General features: G+C 36.4%; 1 protein-coding gene across 2 annotated transcripts in view; it reads right to left on the minus strand.

Annotated features, from left to right (window-relative positions):
- The window catches only part of PDE7B (phosphodiesterase 7B), a 171,813-nt gene that overhangs the window by 138,936 nt on the left and 15,507 nt on the right, over positions 1–17,370 (minus strand). Inside the window, exon 1 of one of the 2 annotated variants that reach the window (XM_051792597.1) lies at positions 17,232–17,336. The exons of the other annotated variant lie outside the window; for it this stretch is intronic. The gene's annotated coding sequence lies outside the window, so the exon portion shown is untranslated. Of the gene's footprint in view, positions 1–17,231; positions 17,337–17,370 lie in introns of those variants that run through there. 2 annotated transcript variants of the gene reach the window in all.

A 17,370-nucleotide genomic window follows, 5' to 3' on the forward strand; every position in this document is an offset into this window, starting at 1 on the left:
ATCTGTTCTACAACATTTTGCCTTAACAGAAACAACTTGCATTACATACATTTTACACATGAATATAGATGTATTCATTACAATTAAATTTTTTTCTAAATTCGGATCATCTCAAAAGTTTATAGAGCCTAACATTACAATAAATAGGGTAAACTTGTGAGTAGGATATTATGCTTATCAGTATCAGGTAACCCTATTACCTGCCAGAGTTTTATTTCTGGTGAAAGAACAAATAATTCTTCTGTTCCTTGTCATGCAGATATGGGGTAGTTATAATATGACAGTGACTTAGAAGCGGTCTAGTGGAGTAAATTTTGTTCCCACAAACTTTTTGGAAGACTTTTGCTAGGAACCTTACAAAAAGGAGTCTTCTCAGTCTTGCCTTAAAAGAATGCCTATCCTTCATGTTTTCTAATTCTAGCATTGTCTTGGTGTCAGAGGAACACTTCTGTTTTTTTATAAATTGGCCAGTGTTGCTTTTTCAACTCTGAAATTTCTATAGTAAATATTTGGAGAAAAAAGTATAAAGCCTGCCAGAAAAATTGTTCAGCATTTCAATATATCCACATAAATATAGTACAGCTTGGATATACTCCATTTAGCTTCAAGCAGAAGCAATCATAGCGCATGATTTCAAATCTGATCTGTCATTTTTTCTTGACTATGAACCTTGACATAGTCTTAAAGGTCTTTTCCAACCTAAATGATTCTATTTTATGATTTTCTCCTTCTAACAGCAGGAATAGTATGCTAGAGAGCCAATGTTTCCATGTTGAAGAATGAACATGGGGAGTGCTTGGTAAGTGCATAGTACTTATATTTTATACATGGGAACTGATTGTTTACCATGAAATGCAATCTTGATAGAAAAATAAAATATTGATGAAGAATCTTATCAACTTGTACAAAGACAGATTAAATAAAAACTTGTAAAACTTCAAGCAAGAAGAACACTGCCCATGCAAAAGGCAACCACTAAGTATTAAACTTCGGTAAAGAGTTATCAAGCATTACTCTTAGGCACCCTGACAGGTAAATGTCAAAATAGAGTAGAAGTCCTCAAGCAGTGTAACTAGTATCGTAAAAAAAAGTTAACTGTGTGGTTAATTTTGAAATATATTAATTAAGAAATAGTAAAAACCTGTTTATTTTCCAGTTAACATTAGGTTGTTTGCTACAAGACATGCTCAAGTGTATTTCCCATTTTAATTGTCTGATGCAATAGACTTTCCTTCTTTGTAAAGAGAGTTCTGGCAATGAAGATATGTGTATTCTAAGTATTTTTAATGTTAGCATTTTTTAGCCAAGTATGACTACCTGTTTTTCTCAGTGTTGCTGTTACTTTTCTCTCTGCTGTTTCTCTCTGTTCCAACACAGACATGCTGGATGGAAGTAAGTAATTGTAAAACAATTCTTAGAGGTGAAGTATTCAAAAGTATGTGCCTCCCCACTATGACAATGACAGCAAAATCTTGTTTGGGTATACCAAAATAATGCTCCAGAGTATAGCTATTTATCAGAAGCATAAAATGGTGCTTATTCTATTTGTTTGACCACATTTATTTCATGCAATGAAACCACAATAAGGGAAACATTTCATAACACCACATCTCTGCTGAATCCCTGAAGGCAGGGGAAACTGGCTCGAGTCAGAAACCCACTGTTTACAGCAACTGAGAAAAGTAGGGTAAAAGCAGAAGTGCTCTGCAGTCAAAAGACCTGTCTGTCAAACAGAATTCCAAGGAAGGGAATCATAGGTGCTGTTACCAGATATTCAAGGACAGGCTATGTAAGCATGAGAGAAGACCACTCAGACTGCAACAGGCCAAGTGATCCAAGAGCTTTCATGTAACTACTTGTCATTTAAGAGTTTGTATGAAAATAATTCTGCTACATATATCTATAGATGGAGATCTTTCTCTAAATAAAACACTGGAGTTTATAGACTCCAAGTCAGTGGTAGAAAAATCAATGCAAAATAAATTCTGTAAAATACAATAAGGGTTAAAAAATGAAGAGGAAACAATTGGAGCCCTTGTGTGACACAGCAGTATTCTTTGGTGTTGCTATTCCTTTGTTAATCAGGAAAAGAGCAAAATGACACCACTTAACTTTACTCCAGAAAGGCATAGAAACACCATTGAGCTGATAGTTCTCTAGTCAGGCCTCTAAACAAAGAAATCTATTTTTTATGATCACATTTGCATACCTTGTTCAACCATGTGTTTGCCCATGTCCATATTACACATAAACACTGTCTTTTTGTAGTGATAGACAACATCCCACTGTGAGTTAGAATATTATAATATATGGTAAATCCTTACCAAAAAGGTACATATTTAAGTAATACAATTACATTAAAAACACAATCAAATCTGCTCTTTAGTTTAATATGTAAGTAACTGTGCTTACTTCAACCTCCAGGTTTCTCTGATATTACAGAAATTTTATCGGAAAGTGCCACACTGAGTTTTTATAGTTAAACAACTGTAATAAAGGGGTGGTGGTTTCTATTTTGAATCTTTGACTTTCTGATTGTGCTCCAGTAGCACAGTGTTATGCTTGGTTTCATCACTGTACAAATCTGCTGAATTGTTACAAACCAAAATGATGAAATAAAATGTAATATTTCCAAGTTAATTTATGAACAGAAAAGCAAACTGTCTTAACAACCAAACATTCAGATCTTGTCAAACAAAAAATTCTGCCAACAAAATTTAAATGGCGATGTTTTAAATGTGTTAAAATTATTCTTCCCATTCAAACAAAAGTTTTGAAATTACTTTCTTGAGGAAAATATTTTCTATCACCTGTCTGTTTTGTTTCATGTTTTTCATTGATAATCTTTTCCCAATTAAAAAAAAATTAAGAAGTGCTGTTGGTATTTCTTATGCAAATTTAAACAAGCAGAAAAACTATTTCAGCAATTTCTTTTTTTTAATCACATTTTGCTTTTTTCTCTCCTATTTTTTCCAAATAGTAAAGTGCCAAAAGGAGAGATTAGGAAAAAGAAAAAAAGTCTTGAAAATTAAAAAGCATCTTTACATGAAATGTGGGAGTTTTTTCCAAAATAGATTTTTTGTTGTTGTTTCAAAAGCGAGAATCATGCAAAAAACTTCATTGGCCAAAATTGTGATTTGGAAAGAAATATAGGAAAACATCAGCCACTCTCAATAAAATTTCTTTACATTTGTTTCCATTTCTTATTTGGAAATAATAACTATACATTATTTCTTGCAAATATTTTATTTAGCTGGTCTCTTCTTTGTAAATCTGTTGACCAAATAGTTAAGAAGTTTTGGGAAAGGAATGATGGTGACCTGTGGTGGAGGGCACTGACCAGTTCAAAACTGCTCCAAGTAGCTGAGGCTTCATGGAGTTCCAAGGAATTGCAACCACTTACAACAGATCTAAACATATCTGCATCTGAAAGGTTCCTATTACTAAAATAATCATACTTCAAACAAAGGTGGGGGTTTGTCATGATTTCTATACCTGGACAGTTTAATTACAACACTCCTCTGAGCTCTCCTTGAGAAGAGCCAAAACTAGTCTGGTCCCCACCTGTGTGAGAAAATGTTTTATTTTTCAGTTTTCTGATGGAGAAAGAAGAAAGTTCAAAGCAAACAGACCATTTGCAGTAAAATCTTTCATCAAAATATAACAATGAGCAGTTGTGCTATGTGAAAACATTTCTATGACTGAGCAGTGGTTCTGCTATGCATGGACCACAGACAGGATCCTTTGCCTTTTTCTACTTCTATCCACCTTCACACAAAAAATAACAAAAAGAAGGTGATTTTTTTAAAGAGTTTGCCTTTTGTTAAAAAAAAGTAATGGAAAATTCTTAAAATAATGCCACGTAGGTAAAGTGTCAACCCAAGCAGATATATAAATTGTCATAGGTTAGTATCATATTCTTCTGGGTTGGCTCTATAAAAAACCTAAAGCCAGGAAAGGCTTTAGGAAAGCAAAACAAGAGTTGTTCCTAACACATTCCCTCAGCCACTGGTTTAGCTAGAGGCAGAACATAGCAGTACCAGGGCTGCTATGCACAGGAATTCAGGAGAAAGCTAACTGGGCTGGTGTGTTTGGGGGTCCTTGAAGTTTACAATTGTTCACAGTTAACAGAAAACCCACAAACAAATGGTATCAGGTTAGAGACCCTTCTGCTTTGTAAGTAATTTTACTAAAGACAAGGAACAGATATTGAGGTAAAGAAACAGAACAGGGAGAGTAAACCTGCCCTGGTAAGTAGCTGTTGTGGTTTAGTAATGATATTCTCCAGTTTAGTACTCCCATTAAAAGCAGGAGCCACTCACTAGCCCCCCACCCCTCCCACCCCTGGTCCCCTGCAGAGCTCTAGAGAGGGGAATTGGAGACATGAAAGGTAAAATATGTGGGTTAAGATAAGAACAATTTACTGGGAACAGCAATGAGATAGGAAAATGAAAAGTAACAGGAACAAAACTAAGGATATAGGGTACAAGAAAAGGAATGATTCACATGGAAACCCCCGACAACAGACAATACCAGATGGCTCCCTCTGCTGCGCTAACTCAACCAGAGGGGAACCCCTTCTCCCTGAAAGTGACTCCCTTCCTCCCACCCCTGGCAGTGACATTGGGTGGTATAGAATAACTTCCGAGTTCTGCTACTGCAAAAATTAACTCTGTCCTGTCTGGAACCAGGACATTAGCTGTCCCCTTTCTGGAATCTGGCAACACGGGGATTTCCTGAGTAGGTTGCAGTTGGGTCATCTTATTTAGCAGCATTTAATGGATCTATTCTGCAGGAATTTGCATTGTCCGTCTTTGAACTTACTTGTATTTTTGACCTCCTCAACATCCTGTGGAAATGAGTTCCCCAATTTAATTATGCACTGTATGAAAAAGTACTTCCTTTTCGCTTAACTCTGCTGTCCGACATTCCCATTTTGGGTTCCCTAATTCCTGTCTTATGAAAAATAGAGAATTTTCATACCTTTTAAATCTTCTAGACCTCTGTTGAATCTTTCCCTTTCTTACTGATCACACTTCTCCCACTCCATTGCTTTTTTTGAACTGTAATCCAAATCCATTTACATGCACACTAATGCTCAACAAACCCTACTACAACCAGAGAAGGTTGGTTGTATTCTGGCTGAACTGGCTGCCTGACCTTGTCATGGCAAAAAAGAACGTGGCTAGGCTGACTGTGTCATTTAACAAGCTTTTCTCTGAGAATGTAGAATGCCAATGTCTATGACCATTTCTCTCCACAAAGGAGCTTTCATATAGAAGGGGTTTCACATTTCAATACCAGAGTGCACTTTGGTCTTTGGAAATGACTTCACTTTTAACTTTATGCTACAATTTCTGGGGAAGCAGAGTGTTACTTTTCCCTCATTTCTTTAACATGTTACCAAATTCCAAGATAAGGAAGACAACCTCTGAAGAAACAGGGCCAAATTCCGTCCTCACTTAATACCTTTTTGATTTCCACAAAGTTACAAATTCCAAGTCAGTGCCTAACTTGGTGTTTGGGGGGACACTCTTCCCTTTTTATTTTGGGCAAGTGTTCCTGGTAAGTCACTATTTTAGCTTTAACTGGAATTACCATGGCAGTTCATTTATATAGGCTTGAAATGATTTTCTACAAGCAATATTTGTCTCTGAATTTACATGACATTTCTGGCATCGGCTACCCAAGTATGCCATAAAACTGGTTTATTTACAGAACTTTCACCCCCCCCTGTCAACACACAGCTGCAACAGAACGGAAGGCAGACAAATACAGCCTATTTGTGAGTCTCTTGAGAGAAACGCATTAATCACTAAGCCCGATATGAAAAGGTACAACTGACTTCTTAACCACTTTCTCTACTACAGACCACATTTAATTTATACTACTGACATGTCTGAAGCATATGTTCTTGGAAAGAGGGTGAAATTGTCAACAAGTACAAATATTAAAGCAATTTCTTTCTCATTGCTAAGGAACCTGGGCTGAGTAATTATCAACTGCTTCTGTCATCAACTTTAAAAAAGCTACATTGAAGTAGATGTGCATGTGGAAATTAAATGTGTTCCTGGAACTAACTGTAGCATCTACTTGGGGTTGAGAGACAAGGTGCTGTAAGCCAAGTTTTGGGAACTTTCTGCTGTAACACTAAAAATGGAGAAACCTGGAAGAGAATCAGTATCAGCTTATTTCACTGCAAAATACAGGTACATGGCATCTCACTGACATAGAATACAGAAAGCAGAAAAAGAAGAGAAAAAGGAGATACTGAGATCATGAAACAAAATTTACTACAAGGAGTGAAGATATGGAAGAAATGTGAGCAAGAATAAGTGTTAATGGGAAATGCCGCCGATTGTATGGAAGGAACTGTGTCAAAAGCTTAGGTACAATATCTGTCAAAATTGACTGAATTTGAGAATACCAATCTAACAAAGAAAAAACCCAATGCAGCAGCAAGAACACACATTGACGATAACAAAGCAGATAAGGCTGGTATTTGACACAGAAAATGGGAAAACAGGAATGTGGTAAATTTGAGGGTGATGCAGAATCATCATAAATTCTACATTAAATGAAGTAAAAGGGGAGGTAGTTCTTGGAAGAGAGTTGGAAAAGAGGAATCAGAAAAGAGGAACTGGCTGCATTTCACAGAAAATCTGATTAGCAATCACCTGTAGCTTCTTGAAAGTAGAAGATGATGATGAATTAGGGAAGAAGAACAACAAACCTAAGGCAATCTTCGGTGCAGCTGTACAAATACCTACACAGTCATGCAGAATGAAATTAAGGCTTTAGTGTAAATTAGAGTTGTTTTCATGTTTAAAATCCATAGACAGTTGAGGTAAAATGTTTATATGAAAAAATATAAAGACCTAGAAATTCAATCCTGCTAAAAAAAATCTAAAGTTTCATCAACTTCAAAACAAAAATATATATGGAAAAAAATATTCATAGTCTTCTATGCTACTTCCTCTCTTTAAATTTGCCTCAGATTTTAGCCTTGGAGTGGCAAAATATCCATCATAGGAATCATATCAACACACCAAGAGTGAAGTCATAAATATCAGGTCATATACAGATGGCGAAAGATTCCTCTAAACCCACATCAGTAAATGAGGACTCAATATCCCTGATTTGTGAACATGTAAGAACTAAATGCACTACCTGAGTCACAAAATGCTAGCTTCATCCTATCACCTGCATTTGTCCCCTGTGTAATGCACAAACATCACTTCAACCACTTCACTCAGCTGTCGTTCCATTAGTAGTTCTCATGAAGACCTTAAGTGCTGGGCTATACAATGAAGGCGCAAACTGGATAAGAAGATTAAATAGAAGTACAGCGCTGTGTATCACTCACACTTCACACTACCTTCTCAAACAGGTCTCTTAAGGATCCCAGCACATGCTAATCAGAAAGGATGACAAGACAGACCTTGTCCTTCAACAGAAGAAAAAAATCCTTCTATGATTCTCTGAAGGTATTTTGGCAAGAAGAAACATTCCTTCTGTAATACAGAAACTGGTCAAAATCAAAGACATTTAAAGCTTCTGTCAAATCAGTTTGGGAAATGGGACTCAATTTTCATTTTGTCTAAGAGAAGCTTATCTGCTAATGTAATCAATGCCATTTCTGTTCCAAATATGAGTGCTAAACTTCTGTATGCTGGAAGAAGTTGACATTTCGGCTACTCATTTACTTAGCTGCTCATTTACATCTTTGCTGCCTCATTCAATGACAGATAATTTCTAACTGATGGAGATGCAAAATAACATTTAACAAATAGGCTCCTCAAAACCTTCATGCTACTACGTTTCCCACCGCATTATTTCAGTCTTAAAGTAAGCAAGGATTATGCCATATTATAGTGCTGTCTACTCTCTTGTATGGTTTCGAATCATGGGTCATCTACCGCCACCACCTGCGTCTCCTAGAACACTTCCATCAACGCTGCCTCCGTACAATCCTAAACATCCACTGGTCAGATTATATGACCAATACATCTGTTCTAGAACAAGCAGCAGTCACAAGTATTGAGGCCATGTTGCTGAGAACACAGCTGCGATGGGCAGGACACGTCTCCAGGATGAAGGACCACCACCTCCCTAAGATCCTGCTTTATGGTGAACTTGCCACCGGCTGCCGCAAAAGAGGAGCCCCAAAGAAAAGATACAAGGACTCCCTGAAACAACATCTCAGCCTTGGCCATACTGATCATCATAACTGGTCTACTCTGGCCTCCAATTGGGAGGCCTGGAGACACACCATCTATAACGCAGCTGTCTCCTTTGAGAACGCATGCGGGATCACTCTCAAGGAGAAAAGGCAACGCAGAAAGAACCGTGTCCTGCAGAATATACCACCTAAGGAGTCTTTCTGTTGTGCCTTTTGCAACCGGACATACCTATCTCGTATTGGCCTCATAAGCCACCAGCGTGCTTGTAACAAATGTGGATAGAGCCTTCCTAAATTTTCGTTCGCAAAGCCTAGCCATGATTTCAGTCTTAAAGTAAGCAAGGATTATGCCATATTATAATTATATTTTTAACTGACTGAGTGGCATGTAGGACATAATTTCCTTTTAGTTATAGAATGACAGTTCTCCAGTAAAAGAGCATTAGGATCTCAGTGGGTAAATGGAGAAGGGTAACTAAATAATTTTTTTCTTTTTTATTAATCTCTTTTGATGTGGTGCTTAGGTACATGGTTTAGTGGTGGACTTGGCAGTGCCGGGCTGATGGCTGGACTCAATCCTAAAGGTCTTTATCAACCTAAATGATTGGTTCTGTGTTGTGAGTACTTCTAAGGTTTTGGCCAAAATATGTTGAGTACCTATTAATGGCACAGGCAGCTGAGGTCATGATGAAGGGCAGTACAGATGCTCTGTCTTTGAGTAGACACTTCTGCATGGTTAATGACAACTAACTTTGGCACAGCTAAGGGTGACCTGGCAGGAAAGAATCACTCTCAGCTGTAGCATGTGTTATACCCTGAGATATTAGGAAACAAAACAAATTCTGCAGCACTTCTTCCAATTAATTTTTCCTTCCAGTGAAGAATGTGGTGATATATAACACAGATCCTTTTTAGAGGAATTTATTTCCAGATCTCTGCTTGATTTCCAATAAAAAAGATGTCTTTGTAAAACAAGTGCATGTGTTCCCAGATTATTCCACCTTGTTCTCTGTTATATCTTTGCCCTAAAAGTACAGGAATTTTTCTTGTTTCTGCAGAGCTATGTCTATCTCATTACTAAGTCTCTTTATGTCACCTAGAGATGTGCAGTACCTGACTTGCCATTCCTGTGTCCAAGTTCTGTGTCTCTTCACTCTGCCACAAACAATGAAGGTGATGTTTCCTTCAACTGACAAGAGCAAAGTGCGTTTAATGTATATTTAAGGTTACCAGTCACATTGATTGACACAATGGACTGCCAGAAGCATTAGCTTACACATTAAAAGGTGTACATTTATTCTGTTGGTCTAATCTTATAGTAAGACAAGTACCACAGATCATGAATCATTTATGCTTGCCAGGACCTTGCAAATCAATAGTAACCTTCTCTGATCTGCTACTTCAAACTGGATGAGTTCATAAAGCTGTATTCAATCTAAATCCACAATGGACATTGTTTAGAGGCTACTTTAAACAACCATACAGTATTAAAAAAATCAAGAAGGAGACGTTTTCTTTGGCGTCTGAAGAAGCATTGCCTGTCACTCGTTCTAAAGGGTTTCTTTACTTTTTCAGAAATATGATACTGGAAGATCTTTAGGGAACATCCTTGTAGCACTGAAAATATTTTAATAACATATTATTATCAGAGCCCTTCAACAAGCATTGCAGATCACATCTCCTTCCTAAAACAAAAAAAATTAAAGAAAAAACCTGTCAGTTGAAATAAAAATAAAAGCACAGTAGTCTGTGAGATATGATTTGGCACTGGACTTGTGAGTACACTACAGCAGTGAGCACAACAGTTAGAAAGAGTGAAAAATCCAACCATCCCCCAGAGTCATTAGTTGCTTAGGCAGCAGCAATAAATAGATGAACTAACTAAATAAGTGAATTAGACTGGAGCCCTTTTTGGAAAAATATGTCTAATGACTTTGATGAGAAAACATCAACACACATTTTCAAAGTGTTTCCAGATTATACAATAAGGTACTAGTAGAAGATCCTATTCCCTTGAGAAATTTCCAGACCAGTTCTTCTCACAGCAAATAGAGCAAACAAGATCCCACACTTCCAAGTTCTCAACAAAGCTTGGGTACAAGTATTTTCAGATTCTGCCTTTTTTTTTTTTTCTGTACAATCTTAAAAAGATAATATACAAGCATTAGTAGTCACTATAGCGTCTAATTCTGATTATGCAGTCTCTTTTCTAATTAATGGATACACTTAGGCAACATAGGAAGAAGATAATCTTATGAAAAGAATCATGAGGATGCAAGATTTCAGTAAAACTGTACCTCGATTTGCTGGAATGGTTCTTTTTTCAGGATCCCCTCTTCCATCTGCAACATGCATGATCAAATTATGGGAGTCATATTATCTTTAGCCCTTCAAACTAAACAACACACACTTTCTCTATAGTAAGATCTTAGATTCAAATTTATTCCCACACATTAAAGGAAAAAATAAGTATTTTGTGCAAACACTATGTGTGTATGTATGTGTGGGAGGTATTTTGCAATGTGAATGCAGCTGTTGCTTTGTGAGCTGCAGCTAGTAAAACTAGAATTATGAGCTGAAGGTGTCCACTTTCAGGTTCCCCTTGTGGCATTATGAGGTTCTCATATATTTTTGATCCTGCTATCCACAAATATCTATGAAGGCTTCTGAAAATTACTTTTGGCTTTGTCTGGAGGTCATTTTCATGCAAGGTAAGGAACTATTCTGTTGGCTGCATTGGAAACCTGGATAATGCTACCTAGCTGAATTGCACCCATAACAGATAGAAATGCTGTTTCCTAAGTTTGGGGTTTTTTTCCTTTAAAAATGCAGGAATCTGTCCTCCTTTCCGTGTTTAAAAAAAATTAAGACAGACTAAACATTTAAAGGAACCCCAATGGTCAGTTGACTTCAGTTAAAACAAAAATAAAACCCCCACATTCTCTTGTGAGTCTATATTTGAGAAAAAAAATCTAATAAAACCACCCGTCTTTCTCCCAGTGAACTTCTCCTCTGTGTATCAGGTAAGTGACAGTGCTGAGGATTAACCATCATTTGGTCCCTTGTGCTCTCACAGCGTTCCTAGGTTACGCCTCCTAATTAAGGGACAGATTGTTACTTTGCTTCATAATGATGCAAATATGTACCAACAGGGATTTCAAGATGAGATACACATTAGCTTTACAAATGGCTCAAACTTATTTTTTAAAGTGGGTTATGAATTTATATTTGTTATTTTCTCAGGGCCAAAATTCAGTTGATGTGGTCAATTAAGAAATCAATGGGAATTGTTTGTTTAGCATATAAATATCAGAATAATACATGTCATTTGGAAATTTAAATTTCAGGAATTAAAAATTGGGAAAATCAGATTAGAGGATGCTTAAATTTGAGGAACTGGATTATTTGTCGTCTGTGAAGATTATGGCTCTTGAACCTTAGAAGGATTCAGCTTTGATTCATATTTTACAAATGACTTTATACTACTGATTAGCTGAACTGTTTACCCTTGAACCTAACTTGTCCCAGGAAGCTGGGACAAGCCAGGTTAGGCAAGTAAACTAGTTATGAAATGAGAGAGGAAGTAGGAGAACAACAATCTCACAATAAAAACAGGAGAACAAAGGAATTTTGCCTGCTCAGCAAACAAAATATGAAGGTAACAGTACTGAACAACACGTTTGAATTACAAGATATGGGAAAATGCTTTCATAGAATGCAAAAAGAGGATAAATTAATAAATTTATAATTATTCAAAACATGAAAGAGATGGAGGCATGGGCAGTTGACATTAACTGATTGCCTTGTAGAAGTATTTGTTATACAGAAAGAGAATCTGCAGTACTTGCTCACATTTGAATGTGTCTGGGCATATATCAGGGTAACAGCCCTGTAGCTCTTAAGTAGCTAGTAAATGTATATAAAACACCCACAGTGTCAAAGAACTCAAGCACACAGAAACAAAAATACAAGAGGCTGAAATAATTAATTCTGACAAAATGTGAGACCATGAACCCCTACTAGACAAAACTCTTGTTCCTATTTAAGGCTGATCATACCTTAGATGGTCACAGAATATCCTGAGCTGGAAGGGACCCATGAAGATCATTGAAGTCCACCTCCAAGGAATATAACCATGCAATTCCAAGGCATATAAACGTAAAACTTCAGACACTGACAAGCACTTACGACATAGCAACAGAGATCCTTTATTCTGCCCTTCTAAAAGTCTTATTTCAAATAAACAGTGATAGAGAAATATGACTGAAGGAAGAAAATACAACAAAGTTGGTAAAATCTTATGGGCCCAAACAATAGGTGAAGAGCTTGTTTGTTTTCCCGTGGGCACTCTTTGCACTTCTTACGCGGAAATATGAACACGTTGCGAGGCAACCATCAGTGTTAATGCAGTCACACGTGGCAAATGAAGTGGGTGTGCCCTGCATAAAATGCTATTGCTATTGCTAGGTTGTGCAAATATGATGAAGGACAATATTTACATGACTTTTACAGATGACAACTGTTAGCAAGAAGCAATATAAACACTGAGCAGGCACTTTTCCCCTACCAGAAACCCACGAGAAATGCTCAGACAAGAGACTTGATTGAAAGTTTACCGCAGCAAGGAGAGACTGCCCTCGGTATTTAATGGGCTTTGGATCTGCTCTTAAATCACAAATAAGAATAAAAGCATTACAGTAATGAAATAAGATAATAAATAACGAACTAAAAATTATTAACTTGAAAATTACAAAATGCATTTTCTTATTATGGAATGATTTTGTCCACTTTGCAGCATCACTGTGTTCTACCTCTGTCTCTGGCAAACAAAGGAGACACCGTTGTACAATATATTTATATATATTTTATAACCAGAAGCCAAATAGAAGTTTACAAGTTTAGTATAATAAAAAATTCTTCAAGATAACAAACACAGCTGTGCAAGGACCACAAATATGATATTTAGGCCTTAAAAGCTTTTTATAGCTCTAGTATTAAAAGTCTGGCTCATTGAGAACTAGTAAGCCTACCACTGTTAGTGTGAAGTCTGACATCAAATATTCACTGAATTCTCTTTTCCCAACCTAATATAACTCCAGGTCTGCTGCTACTGTGTTGTTACAACTAATATTTGCACTAGAAAAATAAGAAAAATAAATCCTGTCATACACATGTATGAAGAGTCTTGATCAACACATTTAGACCATTTTGAGTCTATCAAACAAACTCTTGACAAAATTACCATCCAACTAATATGTTGACTATTTCAGAAAACCCTGTTTACACAGAACCCTTGTACAAATAACACAGCCTTGGTTTTTATGAATTATTTTATAACTAGAAAATGCAATCACAGTTGGAAAGTTTAAATATTCTATTGCTAAAAACACACTGTAAAAACTTGGATTGCAAATGTAGAGCAAGCTGTATAACTTTTTAACATAATCTCAGCTGATGCTGACAATAACATTAAGTTTCAATGTATGAGGTTTCAACTTTTGCCCATATGAAATTAAAATTTCAGCAGACTATTTGCATACAGACAATGCATGAATTGAAACATACTCATTCACTTGCATTATACTGAATGCTGAACCAATTTTGGTTCCTAAGCAGGAAAAAAATATGTTTAGTTTCCTATTGGCTGCATCCTCCAAAACTGTTACAGACAAAACATTTTCCTGAAACTCAAAAGCAAAACCAAGATAAATGCTGCCAGAAGGTGGCCGAGAATTGGCAAATGCAATTTATCTGTATCTTTTAATGAAGTTTAAGAGTAAGCTAAGCAGTCAGTCCATCATCTAGGTGTGTGATTTCTTTCAGATGTTTCAGATAGGTATATTTTTAGTTTCTTGCTACCAATATGATGAAACCACAATACCAAAGTGTTAGAATGTCACATTTTGGCAACTTCCACAGACCTATTTGTAGTTCTGCATTCAGAGTCTCAGTTTCTTATGTTGATAAGTTTCTTGGCTGACTACTTATTCCCATTGTTAGGAACCTCTTTAACTTCAGAGTAATAACAGTACAGCAATCCACTTTAGAAAGTGATTCTATCTTTGTAGAAAAATAATTTTTACTCAAGAACAGAACTAATCAAACTCAGTTACACTGAAATAATAGATGTAGAGCTCCACATTACTGGAGCGCAAAATAATTTTGTTGGATGATTACTTGCCATTTCTGGATCGAGATAAATCACATGGATGATTGTATTAATCAAACAGGGAAGACTGGGACATGTCGGGAGATTTAATAAGTTCTTAAGAATTTTGGTTCCTACTGTCATGCTAGTTCCTCGTGGTTATTTGTGATATTCTGGCTCTGTTGTAGTCCACAGGAGATTTATTAGAGTGCTCACTACATTAATTTGATACACTTTAATTAAAATATTAATTAAAGATAACTCTAACAAGGGATCTGGGATATGTAGTGTGAGATCAGTTTAACATAATGACATGTTGCTTCTCATCTTCAAATGTAGACTTTTAAGCAGGGCTGCCACACAGAAATATGCTTTCTGTTTTATCTGTTGGTGGGAACAACATACTGGGTTTTCCAAGGTTGTTCTTAAACTGAGAACTAGTTGGGCTTTAAGCCCTACTTGTAGTGAATTTCAGTTTTTTTGTTGAAAGTTCTAGGAGTTTTCAGGGATGTAAATATTTGAATTATAAGTTGTGATTTGTTCTTAGTTCTAAAAAACTTATCAGCAATAGGCTGTTAGAGCAAAGCACATGCAGCTGAAGCCTCTCTACCTCTTTTATATAACCCTGTCCCTCTGATACAAGCTATTAATCAGTGGGTTTAGAAATATTCTCCCTTGTGAATAAATCTATCAAACACAGGCAGCAGACATGCTCAAAAAATTAGAAGCTGTAAAGGTAAATGATGTGCAAATTACAATGTGGCTTCCCTGTGGATTTCACTGTCTTTGGAAGAGATACAAGTACCAAAGCCTGGGCATGTGCACACACATACATACACATAAACAAAATGAGACCTTCAAATTACCTGTAGTAGCAATTATCTAGAACATCATAAGAAATGAATCTCCTATTCATCTTCTAAAAGCGTAAATACTGAATGAAAGCATATGTTGTATTTGAAACATTTACTATCATGTTCCTTTTGAACTCTCATAGTATACTAATGGATGTGCCAGAAAAATATCAAAGCACAGATGACCTAGAATGCCCACTAGCAATGTGAATTAATGGATATGAGGTACTGAAGCAGAATTTGATCTGAAAAATAAAAGCAGTAACAGACATAATCCAGAATATCCTCAAAATATTCTGAAATATAATGGAAATATAGTTTGAATTATCTGCATTTTTTGATAAAGAACTAAAGATATTAATTTCTACACTTCCATGAAATTAGCTGTTAGCTTGGCCCTCCCTGTTAAAGGAAACTTGTTAATTGAGAGATATTCCTTCTGTCCTCTTCCTAAGTGATATATTTTACATTTCCAGCTGGTGCCTGCTGGCAGTCCTACCATATCTGTGTGACTTGGCACTCCACCAGTCTGACAGGTGTCATGTCTAGTGCTTAGAGTCACCGAATGGCTGAGTTTGGAAGGGACCTCTGGACATCACCTGGTTTGTAGTCTGTCTCTGTCTTTTTAACACGCTCCATCAGCTATTTATACAAGCAATAAGATCTTTTCCTAGCCTTCTCTTCTTTGGGCTGAACAGTCTCTCTCAGTCTCTCCCTGCATGACAGATCCTCCCAGTCCTTATTCATCTTTGGTGCTTCACTGAGGTCACTCCAGTAACTCTATGTCTTTCTTATACTGGAGAGCCCAGAACTGGATGCAGTGCTCCAGAAGGGGCTTCATAGAATGGATTGTCCATAAACCATTAACTTCTAATGATCTCAGTAGAAGCTGTCATTAAGGACTGTGAATTTAGAAGGCCTACAAAGTTTTCATTAGATCAAATCAAGGCTGATCAAAGGTAGGCTAACAATTTAACCTAGCGAGCATGCACCAAAAAGAGTAACTTTTAGTAAAAGTACAGTTTGAATTCCTCAAAAAGAACAGAAGCATTTTTGCTTTGAACTAAATATAAAAGATAACATCTACATCACTGACAAAAATGTTACCTCTGAAAACCTACAAAAATTTAGATAGCAACTTATGCAACGGTTAACCAATGCAAATATCTAATCTTGGTTTTGTATGCTTACATTGCTTCTCCTCTTTCGTTTGCTACCCTAGAGTTTTGTTTCAAATTAAATGACCAAAGCAGTATCTTTTTCTGTGTGGGACCTTGAATACACAGCAGCTGACACAATGGAAAAGGCAGAGGGAAACAGGCATAGCTGTAATGCAAGTAAATACATAGAGTAAAAACATGGGAAAAATGTTTCATGAAAACAAATATTCCCTCATTTTTCATGTAGGTTTGTCTTTAGCCTTGTATTTTAAGGGAAAGCTAGACTTTGCTATGATACCATGAAACAATTTAGAGATCTTCGACAAAATTTGACGTAGAAAAAGAAAACTACATTTTGTCACAGCAGAAAAACTCACTGATCTACAGACTTATTGATCTGTTATTTTATTTTTACATATGAATATAGGGGTAGAATCAGTTTATCTGACAAATAGTTCTATATGTCAGGATTAATCTGTCCAGTGGAGAAAAAGCTTTCAGTTAAGAGAAGCCAGAGCAGATGAGAAAAACATTAAATCAGGTATCAGATTTCCAGGAATAGGTAATATTGACTTATTCATATATAGATATAAAATGTCTGTTTATACCTTGATACGATACATCTTGGTGCTGGTGAAGGAAAATTTCTCCCTGGTCCCGTAGAATAGAAGTTCGTACTTTCAAATAGTAATATACTACCCCTACCTTTTTCAAACATCACACATATATTGCAGCTTCCTTCTCACTCTTTCCAGTGGTAATTATGTCTTCAGATGCTAATTACTTGGAATTTATACCCTTTTCTGCTAGTTCTCAAGTCCACCCTTCACTTAAAATAACACTATATTGAAAAAAGAGTTTTTTCACAGTAAGAAGAACTGCCTTACCTTAAAGACAATGAAGCAAGTGAAGCAAGACAAAAAACTGGTCTCTGCAGAATCCAGATACTACAGGGAAGCACTGTGGCTTTGCAACACATGGCTCCCGTGGATTGGTCTTCTAGCAAACTGTCATGTGGTCATTTGA

Source organism: Manacus candei, unplaced genomic scaffold (genome assembly GCF_025592945.1).
Source record: "Manacus candei isolate 608988 ecotype Guabito, Panama unplaced genomic scaffold, ASM2559294v1 h1tg000034l, whole genome shotgun sequence".
Classification (NCBI taxonomy): Eukaryota; Metazoa; Chordata; class Aves; order Passeriformes; family Pipridae; genus Manacus; species Manacus candei.